This window comes from Canis lupus, chromosome X, assembly GCF_048164855.1.
Source record: "Canis lupus baileyi chromosome X, mCanLup2.hap1, whole genome shotgun sequence".
NCBI classification, from domain to species: domain Eukaryota; kingdom Metazoa; phylum Chordata; class Mammalia; order Carnivora; family Canidae; genus Canis; species Canis lupus.
This window is the reverse complement of record NC_132876.1, coordinates 5,494,573-5,507,209: the sequence shown is the minus strand read 5'-3', so window position 1 is coordinate 5,507,209 and position 12,637 is coordinate 5,494,573. Positions and strand designations below refer to the sequence as shown.

The 12,637-nt window shown below is 37.7% G+C and overlaps 1 long non-coding RNA gene and 1 pseudogene across 13 annotated transcripts in view; both read left to right on the top strand.

The window, feature by feature from the left end:
- LOC140627755 (uncharacterized) overlaps positions 1 to 12,637 on the top strand; it is a 291,600-nt gene that overhangs the window by 85,107 nt on the left and 193,856 nt on the right. For 2 of the 13 annotated variants that reach the window (XR_012026375.1, XR_012026373.1), the window contains one exon: positions 719 to 6,445. The exons of the other annotated variants lie outside the window; for them this stretch is intronic. This is a non-coding gene — a long non-coding RNA (uncharacterized lncRNA). Of the gene's footprint in view, positions 1 to 718; positions 6,446 to 12,637 lie in introns of those variants that run through there. 13 annotated transcript variants of the gene reach the window in all.
- Positions 7,737 to 7,890, top strand: LOC140628943 (U2 spliceosomal RNA; annotated as a pseudogene).

Genomic DNA, 12,637 nt, shown 5'->3' with positions numbered 1-12,637 from the left:
TTAACTAAGAGTCCATCTTCAAATAACACTACACACTTTACTTGTAGTATAGGTGCCTTATAACAGAGTGCTATCAAATCTTCTCTCCTATCACTTGTGACCTTGTGATTTATTTCATTTATCTATATGCTACAATCAACCAATATATTATTACTATTGTTACTTAAATAGTTATCTTTTATATCAATTAAAAATTAGAAAAATAAAAGATTTTAATTTGCTTTCCTCTATCCCTTCTCTGACACTCTTCCTTTTTTGTATGTCTGAGTTTCTGACCTGTATTATTTTCCTTCCCCCTGAAGAACTTTTTATATTTTGGGTAAGGCAAGTCTGTTTTTATTTCCCTCAGTTTTTGTTTTTCTGAGAAAGAGTTTCTCTTTCAATTCTGAAGAGTAATTTTGCTGGATATAGAATCTGGGTTGATGTTTTTTTTTCTTTGGATGCTTTGAATATTTCACTCTACTCCTTTTTGTGTGGTTTCTGACAAGAAGCCTGGTACAATTCTTATGCTTGTTCCTTTAAAAGGCATTCCTCCCTACTCTGTCTTCTTTAAAGATGTTTTCTTTGTCTTTGTCTCTACAGTTGGCTAGAGAAGGGTGGAGTGAGAGCAGTGCCCTCACCCAGATGGGATAAGGTGCTGGCAGTCTATTTCCCTGTAGAGTTATGGAGCTGCTTTAAGCATGTTTCACAATGATTCCTCTTTCTCTCCCCTTCCCAGAGTCACAAGAGGATCTTATTCAGATCTTTACTGTGGGAACTTGATGGATTACCTGAAATTTGGGGATGCTCTTGTGTATGCAGTCCTCAGAAGTTTCTTATTCTCACAGTGGTGCACAGTCAGCCTCCAGTGGTTTTTTAAAATGACCATTTTTGGTATTCCTACTAGTTTATGATTCCAAAAGCTTCTTTTCTAGGTAAGTAAATTGCAGTTGGATGTTCCTCATTCCCTAGATTTGGGATGGTGGTTTTCCCTGAAACCCAATTACTTTGATGGGTCCAAAAAAGCCACTGAATTTTCAGTTTGTCTGGTTCTTCTTGTATGTAAGAATGGGAGTGTTGACTTCCAAGGTCTTATCAGAGTGGAAAGCAGAAGACTGCTTCAAAATTTATATGAAAAGGTCTAAGTCCTAGAAGAACTAAACAATTTTTAAAAAGAAGAATAAAGTGGGAGGAATCAGTCTCAACTGATTATTCAAGACTTATTATATGGCTGCATTAATCAAGACAGTATGACAGAGGGGTAGACACATAGATCAGTGGAACAGAACAAAGAACTCTGAAATAGACCCACACAAATATGCCCAACTGATTTTTAACAAGTTGCAAAAGCAATTCAATGAAGGATAATTTTTTCAACAAATGATGTAGGAGTGATTGAACATACATAGGCAAAAAACCAAAACAAAACAAAACAGAAAACTCAAACAAACAAAAGAAAAACAAAACAAAACAAAACAAAAACCTGATCTAAATCTCACACTCTGTGCTGGCATAATTCTGAAATGGATCATGTAACTTTGCAAAATGTAAAAGTGTAAATCTTTCAGAAAACAAACATAGGAGAAAATCCTTTGGATCTAGGACTAAGCAAAGGTTTCTTTAACTTGGTCCATATAAGGAAAACGTTGATAAATTGGAACTCATCAAAAGTAAAAATAATTGCTCTATGAAAGACCTTGTTAAAGAAGATGAAAATACAAGTGATGAACTGGGAAAACTATTTGTAAATAATATTTCTGAAAATAAAGAACTCTCAAAAGCAACATACATTTCACTGAAGAGGATATGTAAATGACCGGTAGGTACATGAAAGGATATTCAATATCACTAGCCATACATATATACATCTATTCAAATAGCTAAAGTAAAAATATTGATAATACCAAATGCTAGCAAGGATGCAGGAAAACTGGATTTCTCATACATTGCTGATGGGAAAGTAAAATAGCACAGCCACTGTGGAGAAAGGTTTAATGGTTTCTTATAAAACTAAGCATAAATTTACCATACAACTCAGAAATCACACACCTGGGCATGTATTCCATAGAAACGAAAACTATCCATACAAAAACCATGAATGTTCATAACAGAGCTATTTGCAATAATCAAAAGCTGGAAAGAGCTCAAATGTTCTTTTGGTGAATGATAGGTAAACGATTAAACAAACTGGTATATCCATTCCATAGAATACTCCTCAGCAATGAAAAGAATGAACTACAGATACACACGACTTAGATAGATATGATGGGCATTGTGCCAAGTGAAGAAAGCCTGTCTCAAAAGGTCACATACTGATTGATTCTATTTATATAATCTCAAAAATGATAAAATTAAAGAGCTAGAAAACAGATTAATGGTGCCCAGGACTTAGAGATATTGGGAGGAGAGTTGTGACTATAGAGAGGCAGCATGAGGAAGACCATTGTGGTGGTGGAATTGTTCTGTTTCTGGATTGTGATGGTAGTTACAAGAATATACGCATGTACCATTGGGGGAAACTGAGTGAAGGATACACAAGACCTCTCTGCATTACATTTTCAAATTCATATGCATCTGTAATTATATCAACAAAATAGGTTTTAAAAAAATAGTAGGGTTACAGTGGAGAGACTGGAAAGATCTCTCTTTAACCAAGTGATCAAGGCTGACATCACCAGGATGTCATGTTGATATCATGTACCACCTGATACCATATGATGAGAAAAGCACTTCACCACTGTGCTATCCTTCCCCAAAATTACATAATCCCAATTTAATCATGAGAAAATATCAGATAAGCCCAATGGGGGGGGGGACATTTTACAAAGTAATCTTTAAAATTGTCAAGGTCGTGAAAAATAAGGAAATACTGAGAAATTGCCATAGGTTGGAGGTAACTAGGAAGTTATGATGACTAAGTGCAACATAGTATTCTGGATTCAATCCTGGAACAACAAAAAAAGGACATTAGTGGGAAAACTTGTGAAGCACATTATAAAAAATAACTGATCAGTGCTCTTCAAAGTGTCAAGATCATGAATACATGGGCTGATCAGCTGTCCTAGATTGGAGAAGGGATGTGATGACTAAATGCAATGTAGTATCCTGATCAGTTCCTGGAACAGAAAACAGACATTAGTGGAAAACTGGTGAAGTCCACATAAAATCCATAGTTTTATTAATGGTGTTGTACCAAGGTTAATTTCTTAGTTTTGATAACTGTACCATGGTTATGTAAGATTTTGACATTGCTGGATGTGTGACAGCTATCTCTTCAGTTTTTTCAACTTTTATATAACTTTAAAATTATTTAAAAATAAACTTAAAAAGTGACCTCCTCCCCACCCCGGAGATTCTAATGTGTAGCCAGAGCTGAGTACTGATGCTAACTAGTCCATTAGGTCCTGCCTCATGAGTTTCCACTGTGTTCTCCTACTCTGTCCTTCCCTTTCCTCGTCAAAATTGCTGTGTTCTGGAGGTATTTATTCTCAACTGGCTGCTGGCCTAAATAGGATGAGGCAAGAAAAATGTTTCTACCACTACCCTAGTAGGAAATTCATTCCAAAGTTACTAGCATGGGCGCTATCCTATCTGCTCTAACCTGGTCCATATATAGTAGGAATTTCCACCACGGAGGTTCAGTCCTTTGTGTAAAGTATCATCACATCGTCATTTTTCAAGTAGCACTATGGATGTTGGAACATGAATTCAATAAGAATTATGAGTCATGTGAATTGATGCATCAGGGCTTTTTCTGTAACACCACAAAACCATGGGCATCCGTGGATGAGAAAGCTAAATTTGCCTAGAGCCCCTCACAATCCATTTTAACTATCAAACCAGAGAAGGCCAGCCCTTGGTTGGAGGCAGGAGGTTTGCATGGTAGGTGGTTAGAGCCAGGTGCTTCAAGACCTTGAAAAGCAAGGACAGCCACAGAGGGTGATGCTCCAGTCTTAGAGATCTGCCTTAGGTAGAGATAGTCAACATCTTGGAGAGCAAACTCCTGTTGCTATGACAGCTTCCAAGAGCACACTCAGTTCATCAGAGCCTGAGGCTTATTCAGTTGGCTCCACCCTCTTCCTGGAGTGCTGTGTTTATTAAGAGGGCCCTGCCCTTTATTTTGCTAGGATTACTCATTATGGGTTGGTGAACTGCCCTTTTTCCCCTCCACCCCAGCTTTTCATCTGCACCCTAGAAGGGAGGGCTGTGTCTTTGGGCCTGCTGAGAGTCCTTCAAGAGAGCTGATCTGAGAGAAAATTAAGAACAGCTGGGGGTAGACACAATGACATCATATGCCTCTAGCATAAAAGGCAGCTCAGAAACTCAGATTCAAAAAGGAGAGAAAAATAATGGGAATTGGAGAAAGGGGCTGAGACTTGGGAACTATGCAAAAGCTGATTACTGAGGAAGACAAGAGAAGATTAAGCTGGAAGCACAAGAACTAGCTGAGACATTGGAACTTTTAGTAGGGACCTATTAATCTAGTATTTAGCGTTTGGAATCTATAGATTTAACAGCTAAAGCTAAACAAGGACAGATTGGTAAAAAGCTGTGAAAATGCCCTGAGGCAGCCTATAGTTAGGACTAAAGTTAACAAAAGAAATGGTTAGACTGAGCTTTATTACAGAATAAGTTACAAATTGGACCCTTTGCATAAAGACTTCTTTCTCGATTGTTTTGTATGAGATTGCATGGTTTATATGTTAAAGTATACTTGTTTATGATTCCTCTGCATAAAATACTGATGTCTGTTTGGAGTGGTATATCTTTATGAAACTGAATGATAAACCTGAACAGCTTGAAGGGACATTGGAGATGATGTAGTTCAACCCTACTTTTATACATGAAGAAATTGAAGCCCAGAGAGTTAGGTCATGTGTCCAAGATCATACAGCTATTATGTGACAGAGTTGTGGTTGGAACATAGGTCTACCAATTCTCAGGCAAGTGCTGTTTTCACCCCACATCTATTTTACTTAGATTAGCCATGCCCAAAGAGAGTCCAAATTTCTGTCCCTATATTACCACTAGTGATTACTGGTGGCTGTCATAGGTAAAAAGCAGACCACTTTGGATGAACCACACTGCCTCTGCAGAATTCTTAGAGAATCCTTAACATATTAAGCATGATGTGAAAAAGTCATAATGAAAAAATACCAAGATGACATTTATTTTATTACATCGTTTTCTCTGTGTGCCATCTCTAAACATAATGATGTTGCTCTGTTTAGCACTTTTTTAAGATTTATTTATTTCTGATAGAGAGAGAGAGAGAGAGAGGCAGAGACACAGGCAGAGGGAGAAGCAGGCTCCATGCCGGGAGCCCAACGCGGGACTCGATCCTGGGACTCCAGGATCGCGCACCCTGAGCCAAAGGCAGGTGCCAAACCACCAAGCCACCCAGGGATCCCCTGTTTAGCACTTTTTAAAACATTGTATTATCAAGTTTAAGCAGCAATGTCTGGCAATACATTGTTATGTTGTCTGTTTAAAGTAACCACACACAGAACTGATACTTATACTTCAAGCTGTACAATCATGGCAGTAGCTACCAATTGGTGATACCTTATCTTAATTGCAAGTTTTTTCTTTCATGGGTGAATAAACCTTTGGAAGAGTGAATATACAACCTAAACCAAATAGAGTAAGAGTCAAGTTTCTATAATTAGTCTGAGAAAGTTACAACCCAGGTGGTCTGCTCAATCAAAAAACTGCTATTGTAACCTTAGAAATTACTGAGCATTGGTCCTCTTAAATAACATGCCTTATGAGGAGTGTAACTATTCCAAAAGAAAGACAACAGACCGTGCCAGACAAAGCAGAATTAATGAACTAGTCAGAAAAATAATTGAAAATAAACTAGAATATCACTGAAGAGTTCATATTGGTAACATGAAGCAGGCATAAATAGTTACTAAGAAGCATTCAGAAATATAAGCTATGAAAAATATTAGTTGAAGTAAATAACTTGATTGGGGGGTGAGGTTAATAACAACATGAATACAGATTAAAAAGATGAATTAATGAGCGAATGACCAGATTGAATAGCTTTCCCAGAAGACATCAGGAAGGGAGAAATAGTTGGAAAATATATTTTTTAGTTTTAGAGATACAAAGGATAGAAAGGGAAGTGTTAAGTCAGTATAATAAGAGTCCAAGGAGAGAGAAAAAACATAAGTGGAAGAGAGCTAAGTATTTGAAGAAATAAATACCAAGAATTTCCCAGTCTTAGTAAAATATGGATGACCTCAGTTTAAAAGGATTCAGAATTTGCCCAACAGGATATATAAGAAAAATCCTACTAGACACGTTGTATTAAAATTTAAAAATATCAGATGAATAGAAGACTTCTCAACAAGAAAAAGCATATCATTTACAAAGGAATAAAATCCTATTGAAGTCCCAGTACTCAAAATACAGGAAGACAATGAAGTGCTAATTTTCGAAGTATTTAGCGGAAACAAAACTTGGAACGTAGAATTTTATACCCAGCTAGATATCCTTTAAATATAAGTTTGAAATATTCTCAGGCATTCAAGGCCTCAAAAAGTTTATCACACAAAGTCTTTCTTGAACAAGTCCAGTGAAATAATACATACAGTAAGTATAAATGGGTGGACTTTCCCAGAGGCCTTTCACAAATGTTCCTTTAATTTATCAAATATATCAACACACACTTACTTTGGTGGCCTCTCCAGAAAGGAAGCCAGTGTCTGGAGTCTGCATGTTATTTTGTAGAAACTTGTTTCTGGTTTTGTTAGTCTTGTCTTTTCTGTTAAGCTTACCAACTACCTGAAGACACAATATTTATTTCTCTATTCCCAGGAGTACTTATTACAAGGCCCCTTATGTGGTAGGTATTCATTAGATATCTGTGCCGGGAAGGAAGAGAAAAAGAGAGGGAGGGTTTTAAGGCTGGAACACGAAGCTATGATTTCTTCCATTCAAGAAAATAGCTTTTCTCTCCTGTTTTGGGGACCTTGTAATGTGTGTCAGTATTTTGCACTGCAGTGGACCATGTTTCCCATGTTAAGTTCGACTTTGGATGACTCAAAGATCATTGAGCATTATTCATTTCACTACCAAAATATGAAAGGCAACCTGCTTATTTTGACTCCATTTGATCATTTACTTGATTTTCCATGACCCTCAAACTCCCCCTGAGTCATTAATGATGGAAAGTTATATGTTTGCCTGCCAGTAAACATTCCCAAGTCAGGAATAAGAAGGGAAAATAATCCACAAGAGTTACATTTTTTAAAGATTTTTTATTTATTCATGAGAGACATAGAGAGGCAGAGACACAAGCAGAGGAAGAAGCAGGCTCCATGCAGGGAGCCCGATGTGGGAATCGATCCCAGAACTCCAGGATCACACCCTAAGCCAAAGGCAGATGCTCAACCACTGAGCCACTCAGGCGTCCAAGAGTTACATTTTGTCTGGAATTTGTCAATACATCTCCACAGAGCTGTTGAAAACCTCTCTTCAGTGAGGCAGTTCTTTTTGCTTTTCTGTGACTGTGCAGCAAGTGCCCACTAAAACAGTATGGGTAATTATGCACACCTGTTGGCATCCAAACCCTAAAACTTTAGTCTTGAGTCTAAAGACACGTTTGCCTTTTAGGGAAGAGTTGCGTGGGTAGGTAGTGTTATACAATTCTCTTTCCTTTGACATTATTTATTGGTGTTTGGAGGTAGAGCAAGAGGCACCAGGGCTGAGAGGGGAATCAGAGTTATTCATTTATACCCCTTTCTTACATCACTTCTTGGCCTTTTGGCTAAGACCAAGTGTAGTATACCCTTCTTGTAGGCAAATGTCATCATTTACACCCATCTAAAAAGCATGTGTGTATGTTTAAGATACTTTCCTGTGAACAATTTCCTTATTAATTATTTTGTTGAAAATTCCAAAGAAAAGTTGCTGGACAGAACAGAAAAATGACAGTAGCAGGCCCTGAAAACCCATGTATCACCATGCACATCTTGGAGACCAACACTATCAGCAGCAGCAACTTCCAGCAGAGTTATGCCCCACTACTCTATGCTTTCTCACTCCTGATTCAGCTCTTGGTCATGTGTTTTTAACATTGAGTTCAGGTTGTTAGCAGAAACTCTGGCATCTGGAATTAATTGAGTTGTTGCTCAGGTACTTGGGGTTCTTACTAAAAATTCTAGGAAATCATTTCACATTTGGGCACCCTGTGGATTTAACTCAGTTAATAGTCACAAAGCACCTGCTCAGTGCAGGCTCAGCTCTGGGCACTGTTCAGGTATGCTTATCAGTGTAAAGGAGGTACCAAGGGAGGAGTTCAAATGAACTGGAGTTTTGAAGCAGGGATAGAATATATCCTGGTGGAATAAAAGGGAAGAGTTCTTGAGAAGGTGGCCTTGGGGACTGGCCTTAAATGATAGAATTTATATAGGTAGAGGCATTTCAGGAGGAAAGGATAGCTGAAGTAAATGTAACAAGGTGAGAAATCATAGGATCTATTTAGGGCTAGTAATAGTCCCCATGTGTTGAGTCATTATTCTGTGCCATGCATAGTGTTAAGTGCTTTGCATGCATTCTCTTGTTTTATTGCCACCCACAGCAATCTCATTAGTTATAGGCAGTATCATCCCTACTATACAAGTAAGGAGACTAAGGTTTACAACAATTAAGTAACTTGGTCACCTGCTCAGAGATGAGAGAACCATCTCTGTTGGGGTCCAAAACCAGCCTGCTTGCCTGTCTTCCTTCCTTCCTTCCTCCAGTTTTATTGAGATATAATTGACATATAGCACTGTATTAGTTTAAGGTACACAACATGGTGATTTGATATGTGTATATAGTGTGAAATAATTACCATAGTGAGTTTAGTTAACATCCATGAATTTACCATTAAGCTCTGTGCATTCAAAATAAATACATGACTGGAAAAAAAAGGTAGGACCATGCTATGGAGAGCCTTAGATGGTAAGTGAAGGATCCTAAACTTAAGGTGGCAGATTGTAAAGTTAGAGGGAAAGGGATTTCCCTGTAACAAGAAATGAGTGGTCTATAAGGGATCAGCAGATTAGAAACCAATGAACAGTTTTCAAAACTTTTCTTCTTTCCTCATTTTTTCTGTCCCTTCCTAGTTGGAGAATGGGCTGAGTAGGAGAGAGACCTCTCTGTTCTTCTTAGGGCTCTTATGTAGAACTTATGTAGAATTTCCACTTTGGGGGGGTCCTTTTTGATTCTGTCCAATTTCTTGCCACTGCACATGGTCTTACCTCTGGGAAGGGAAAGTCAGTATCTAAACTTTGTCTAACTAGAAAATTGTATGGCTTAAATTTCAATTCCCATTGTGTTATCTTGGATAGCTGAAGCCCCTTTTATCTTTTGGACTAATTCTTTACATTAGTTTGGGTCTTTTATGTAGCTTCTCTTCAGTCATAAAAAGAAGAATCAGGGGCACCAGGTGGCTCAGTGGTTGAGTGTCTGCCTTTGGCTTGGGTCATGGTCCCAAGGTCCTGGGATTGAGTCCCACATTGGGATCCCCGTGAGGAGCATGCTTCTCCCTCTGCCTATGTCTCTGCCTCTCTTTCTGTGTGTCTCATGAATAAATAAATAAAATCTTTTTAAAAATAGGATTAAAAAATTAAAAAGAGGATTCATTAGTTGCTTGTGGGTATAATTTTCCCCTTCAGTCTCATCCAGAAATTGGAAGGCCCCCTTGCCCTTACTTGGTAGTTAGCTACCCTCTTTCACCAACCTTGGTATGGAATCCAGAAGGAGCCATATCTTAGGGTCTTTGGAACTTCTAAGCTGCAATCCAGTTTTTGACCTTCCCCATAAAAGATAACCTGAGGATCCCTTAATGAATTTGGTGTTAGTTCAGGCAGAAACTTTAAAAAAGATTTTATTTTGAAATAATTTTAGACTTGTAAAAATGTTGCAAAAATAGTACATAGAATTCACTTCATCCAGCTTCACCAAATGTTAACACCTTACATAATCATAGTAAAACTTCAAAACAAGGAAATTAAAATTGATACAATATGATTAACTAACTTACAGACCTTATTCAAATTTTGCCAGTGGTCCTAATGTCCTTTTTCTTTTGGGGGATCTAATCCGCCATTCCACTCCATCTGGGGCCATTCCCCAGTCTTCCTTTGTCTTTCGTGCCCTTGACACTTTTTAAAAAGTACTCCTTAGTTATTTTGTAGATTGTCCATCAATTTTGATTTACCTGATGTTTTCATATCACTAGGCTGAGTTTATGCTTTTCTGGCAAGAGCACCACAGAAGAATGTTTGCTCCCAGTGCATCATATCTAAAGGTTCATGCTATCTATGTGTCTCATTATTGGTAACATTAACATTGATTATTTGGTTAAGGGGGTGTCTGCTAGGTGTCTCCATCCTGAAGTTACCTGGCTGACCTGTCAGTAGAGCATGCAACTCTTGATCTCGGAGTTGGGAGTTAGAGCCCCACGTTGGGTGTATAGTTTACTTTAAAAAAAAAAAGGAATCTTTTGGAGAGATACCTTGAGACTATGTAAACATTCTATTTATCATTATACTTTTGCCCACTAATTTCTGCATCTTTCCATCTACCTTAAACACTGTGAGTTGATACTGATACCTCAAATTACAACCTAACAGCACAGGCCGCGCTCTGACCTTTCTCCTTTACTTATTTTTAACTCCTCTCCAACAGTAAGAAAGCTGACACTCATTATCTACAATATATTCACATATTTGATCAACCCTCATGTATAGTGCCTTCACTTCTTTTCACCCTCTTCCGGCCCACCTCCTATAGGTAAGCAAGCTCATTCATTTCTGCTTTATCATTCCTGTATTTCTTTCTGCACAAATGAGCAGATGCATGCACATTTTTTATATGCCATTCTTTCCTACATGAAGGAGAAAATACTATAGAAACTCTTTTACAATTTGCTTTTTCTCACTTAAAAGTATATCTTGGAAATCACTCCGTGTCAGTTCGTAGAGATCTTCCTTATTCTTTTATGCCTTAGAACTCCATTGTGTGGATATATCATAGCTTGTTCAAATAGTCTCCTATGTATGGACATCAGGGTTCTTTCAATATTTTGAAATAACAAACAATGCTGCAATAAAAAAAACCTGGTACATATGTATTTTTGTGTTGTCAGAGGTGTATCTTTGTGTTAATTCTTAGAAGTAGGATTGCTGGGTCAAAGGTAAGTGCATGTTAGTTTTGTTAGCCAATGACAAATTCTCCTCCATGAGAATTGTGCCAGTAATGTGCATTCCCACCAGTAATGTTTGAGAGTGCCTATTTCTCTGCAATCTCACAAGTAAAATGTGTTTTCATTCTTTTACATTTTCATCAATCTGATAGGTCAGAAATAGTACCTTGGCATTGTTTTCATTTGTATTTCTCTAATTTTGAATGAGCTGAAGCATCTTTTCATGTGGTAAGGGATATGTAGGTAGATGGGTAGATAATTTGTGAACTGTCTGTTCATGCCTCTACCCCCCCCTTTAACCAGTTTTTGGTCCTTTGTTCCTCAATATTTGAGTGTTCTTCATATTTTAGGAAACTAGCGTTTTGTGATTTGTGCTACAAATATTTTCTCCCAGTTTATCAATTGTCCTTTTACTCTATTTTCATGTTTTTTTTTATGCAGAGATTATTTGCTTTTTTTTTGGAGAGTAGAAAACCAATGAGAAAATGAATCATTCTTTGTTTTTTATTATTTGTTTATTTAATTTAAATTCAGTTAATGAACATACAATGTATGTTTCATTAGTTTCAGAGGTAGAGTTCAGTGATTCATCAGTGTTATATAACACCCAGTGCTCATCACATCATGTGCCTTCCTTAATGCCCATCACCCAGTTACCCCATACTCCCACCCTCTCTCTTCCAGCAAACCTCAGGTTGTTTCCTATGATTAAGAGTCTCTTATGGTTTGTCTCCCTCTCTGATTTCATCTTATTTTATTTTTCCCTCCCTTCCCCTATACACCTCTATTTTGTTTCTTAAATTTCACAGGAGTGATATCATATGATGATTCTTTCTCTGATTGACTTATTTCACTTAACATAATACCTTTTAGTTTTATCCATATTGTTGAAAATGGCAAGGCTTCATTTTTGATAGCTGAGCAATATTGCATTGTGTGTGTGTGTGTGTGTGTGTGTGTGTGCGTGCGTGTGTCTGTGTGTTTATCCTTTATCCATTCATCTGTCAATGGGCTCTTTCCATAGTTTGGCTATTGGGGACATTGCTGCTATAAACATTGGGGTGCAGATACCCCTTTGGATCACTAAATTTGTATCTTTGGGGTAAATATCTAGTAGGGAAATTGCTGGGTTGTAGGGTAGCTCTATTTTCAACTTTTTGAGGAACCTCCATACTGTTTTCCAGAGTGGCTATACCAGCTTGCATTCCCACCCCTGTCTCTGCATCCTCACCAACATCTGTTGTTTCCTGACTTGTTTATTTTAGCCATTCTGACTGGGGTGAGGTGGTATCTCATTGTGGATTTGATTTGTATTTCCCTGATGCTGAGTGATGTTGAGCTTTTTTTCATGGGTCTGTTGGCCATTTGTATGTCTTCTTTGGAGAAATGTCTGTTCATGTCTTCTGCTCATTTCTTGATTGAGTTATTTGCTCTTTGGGTGTTGAGTTTGATAAG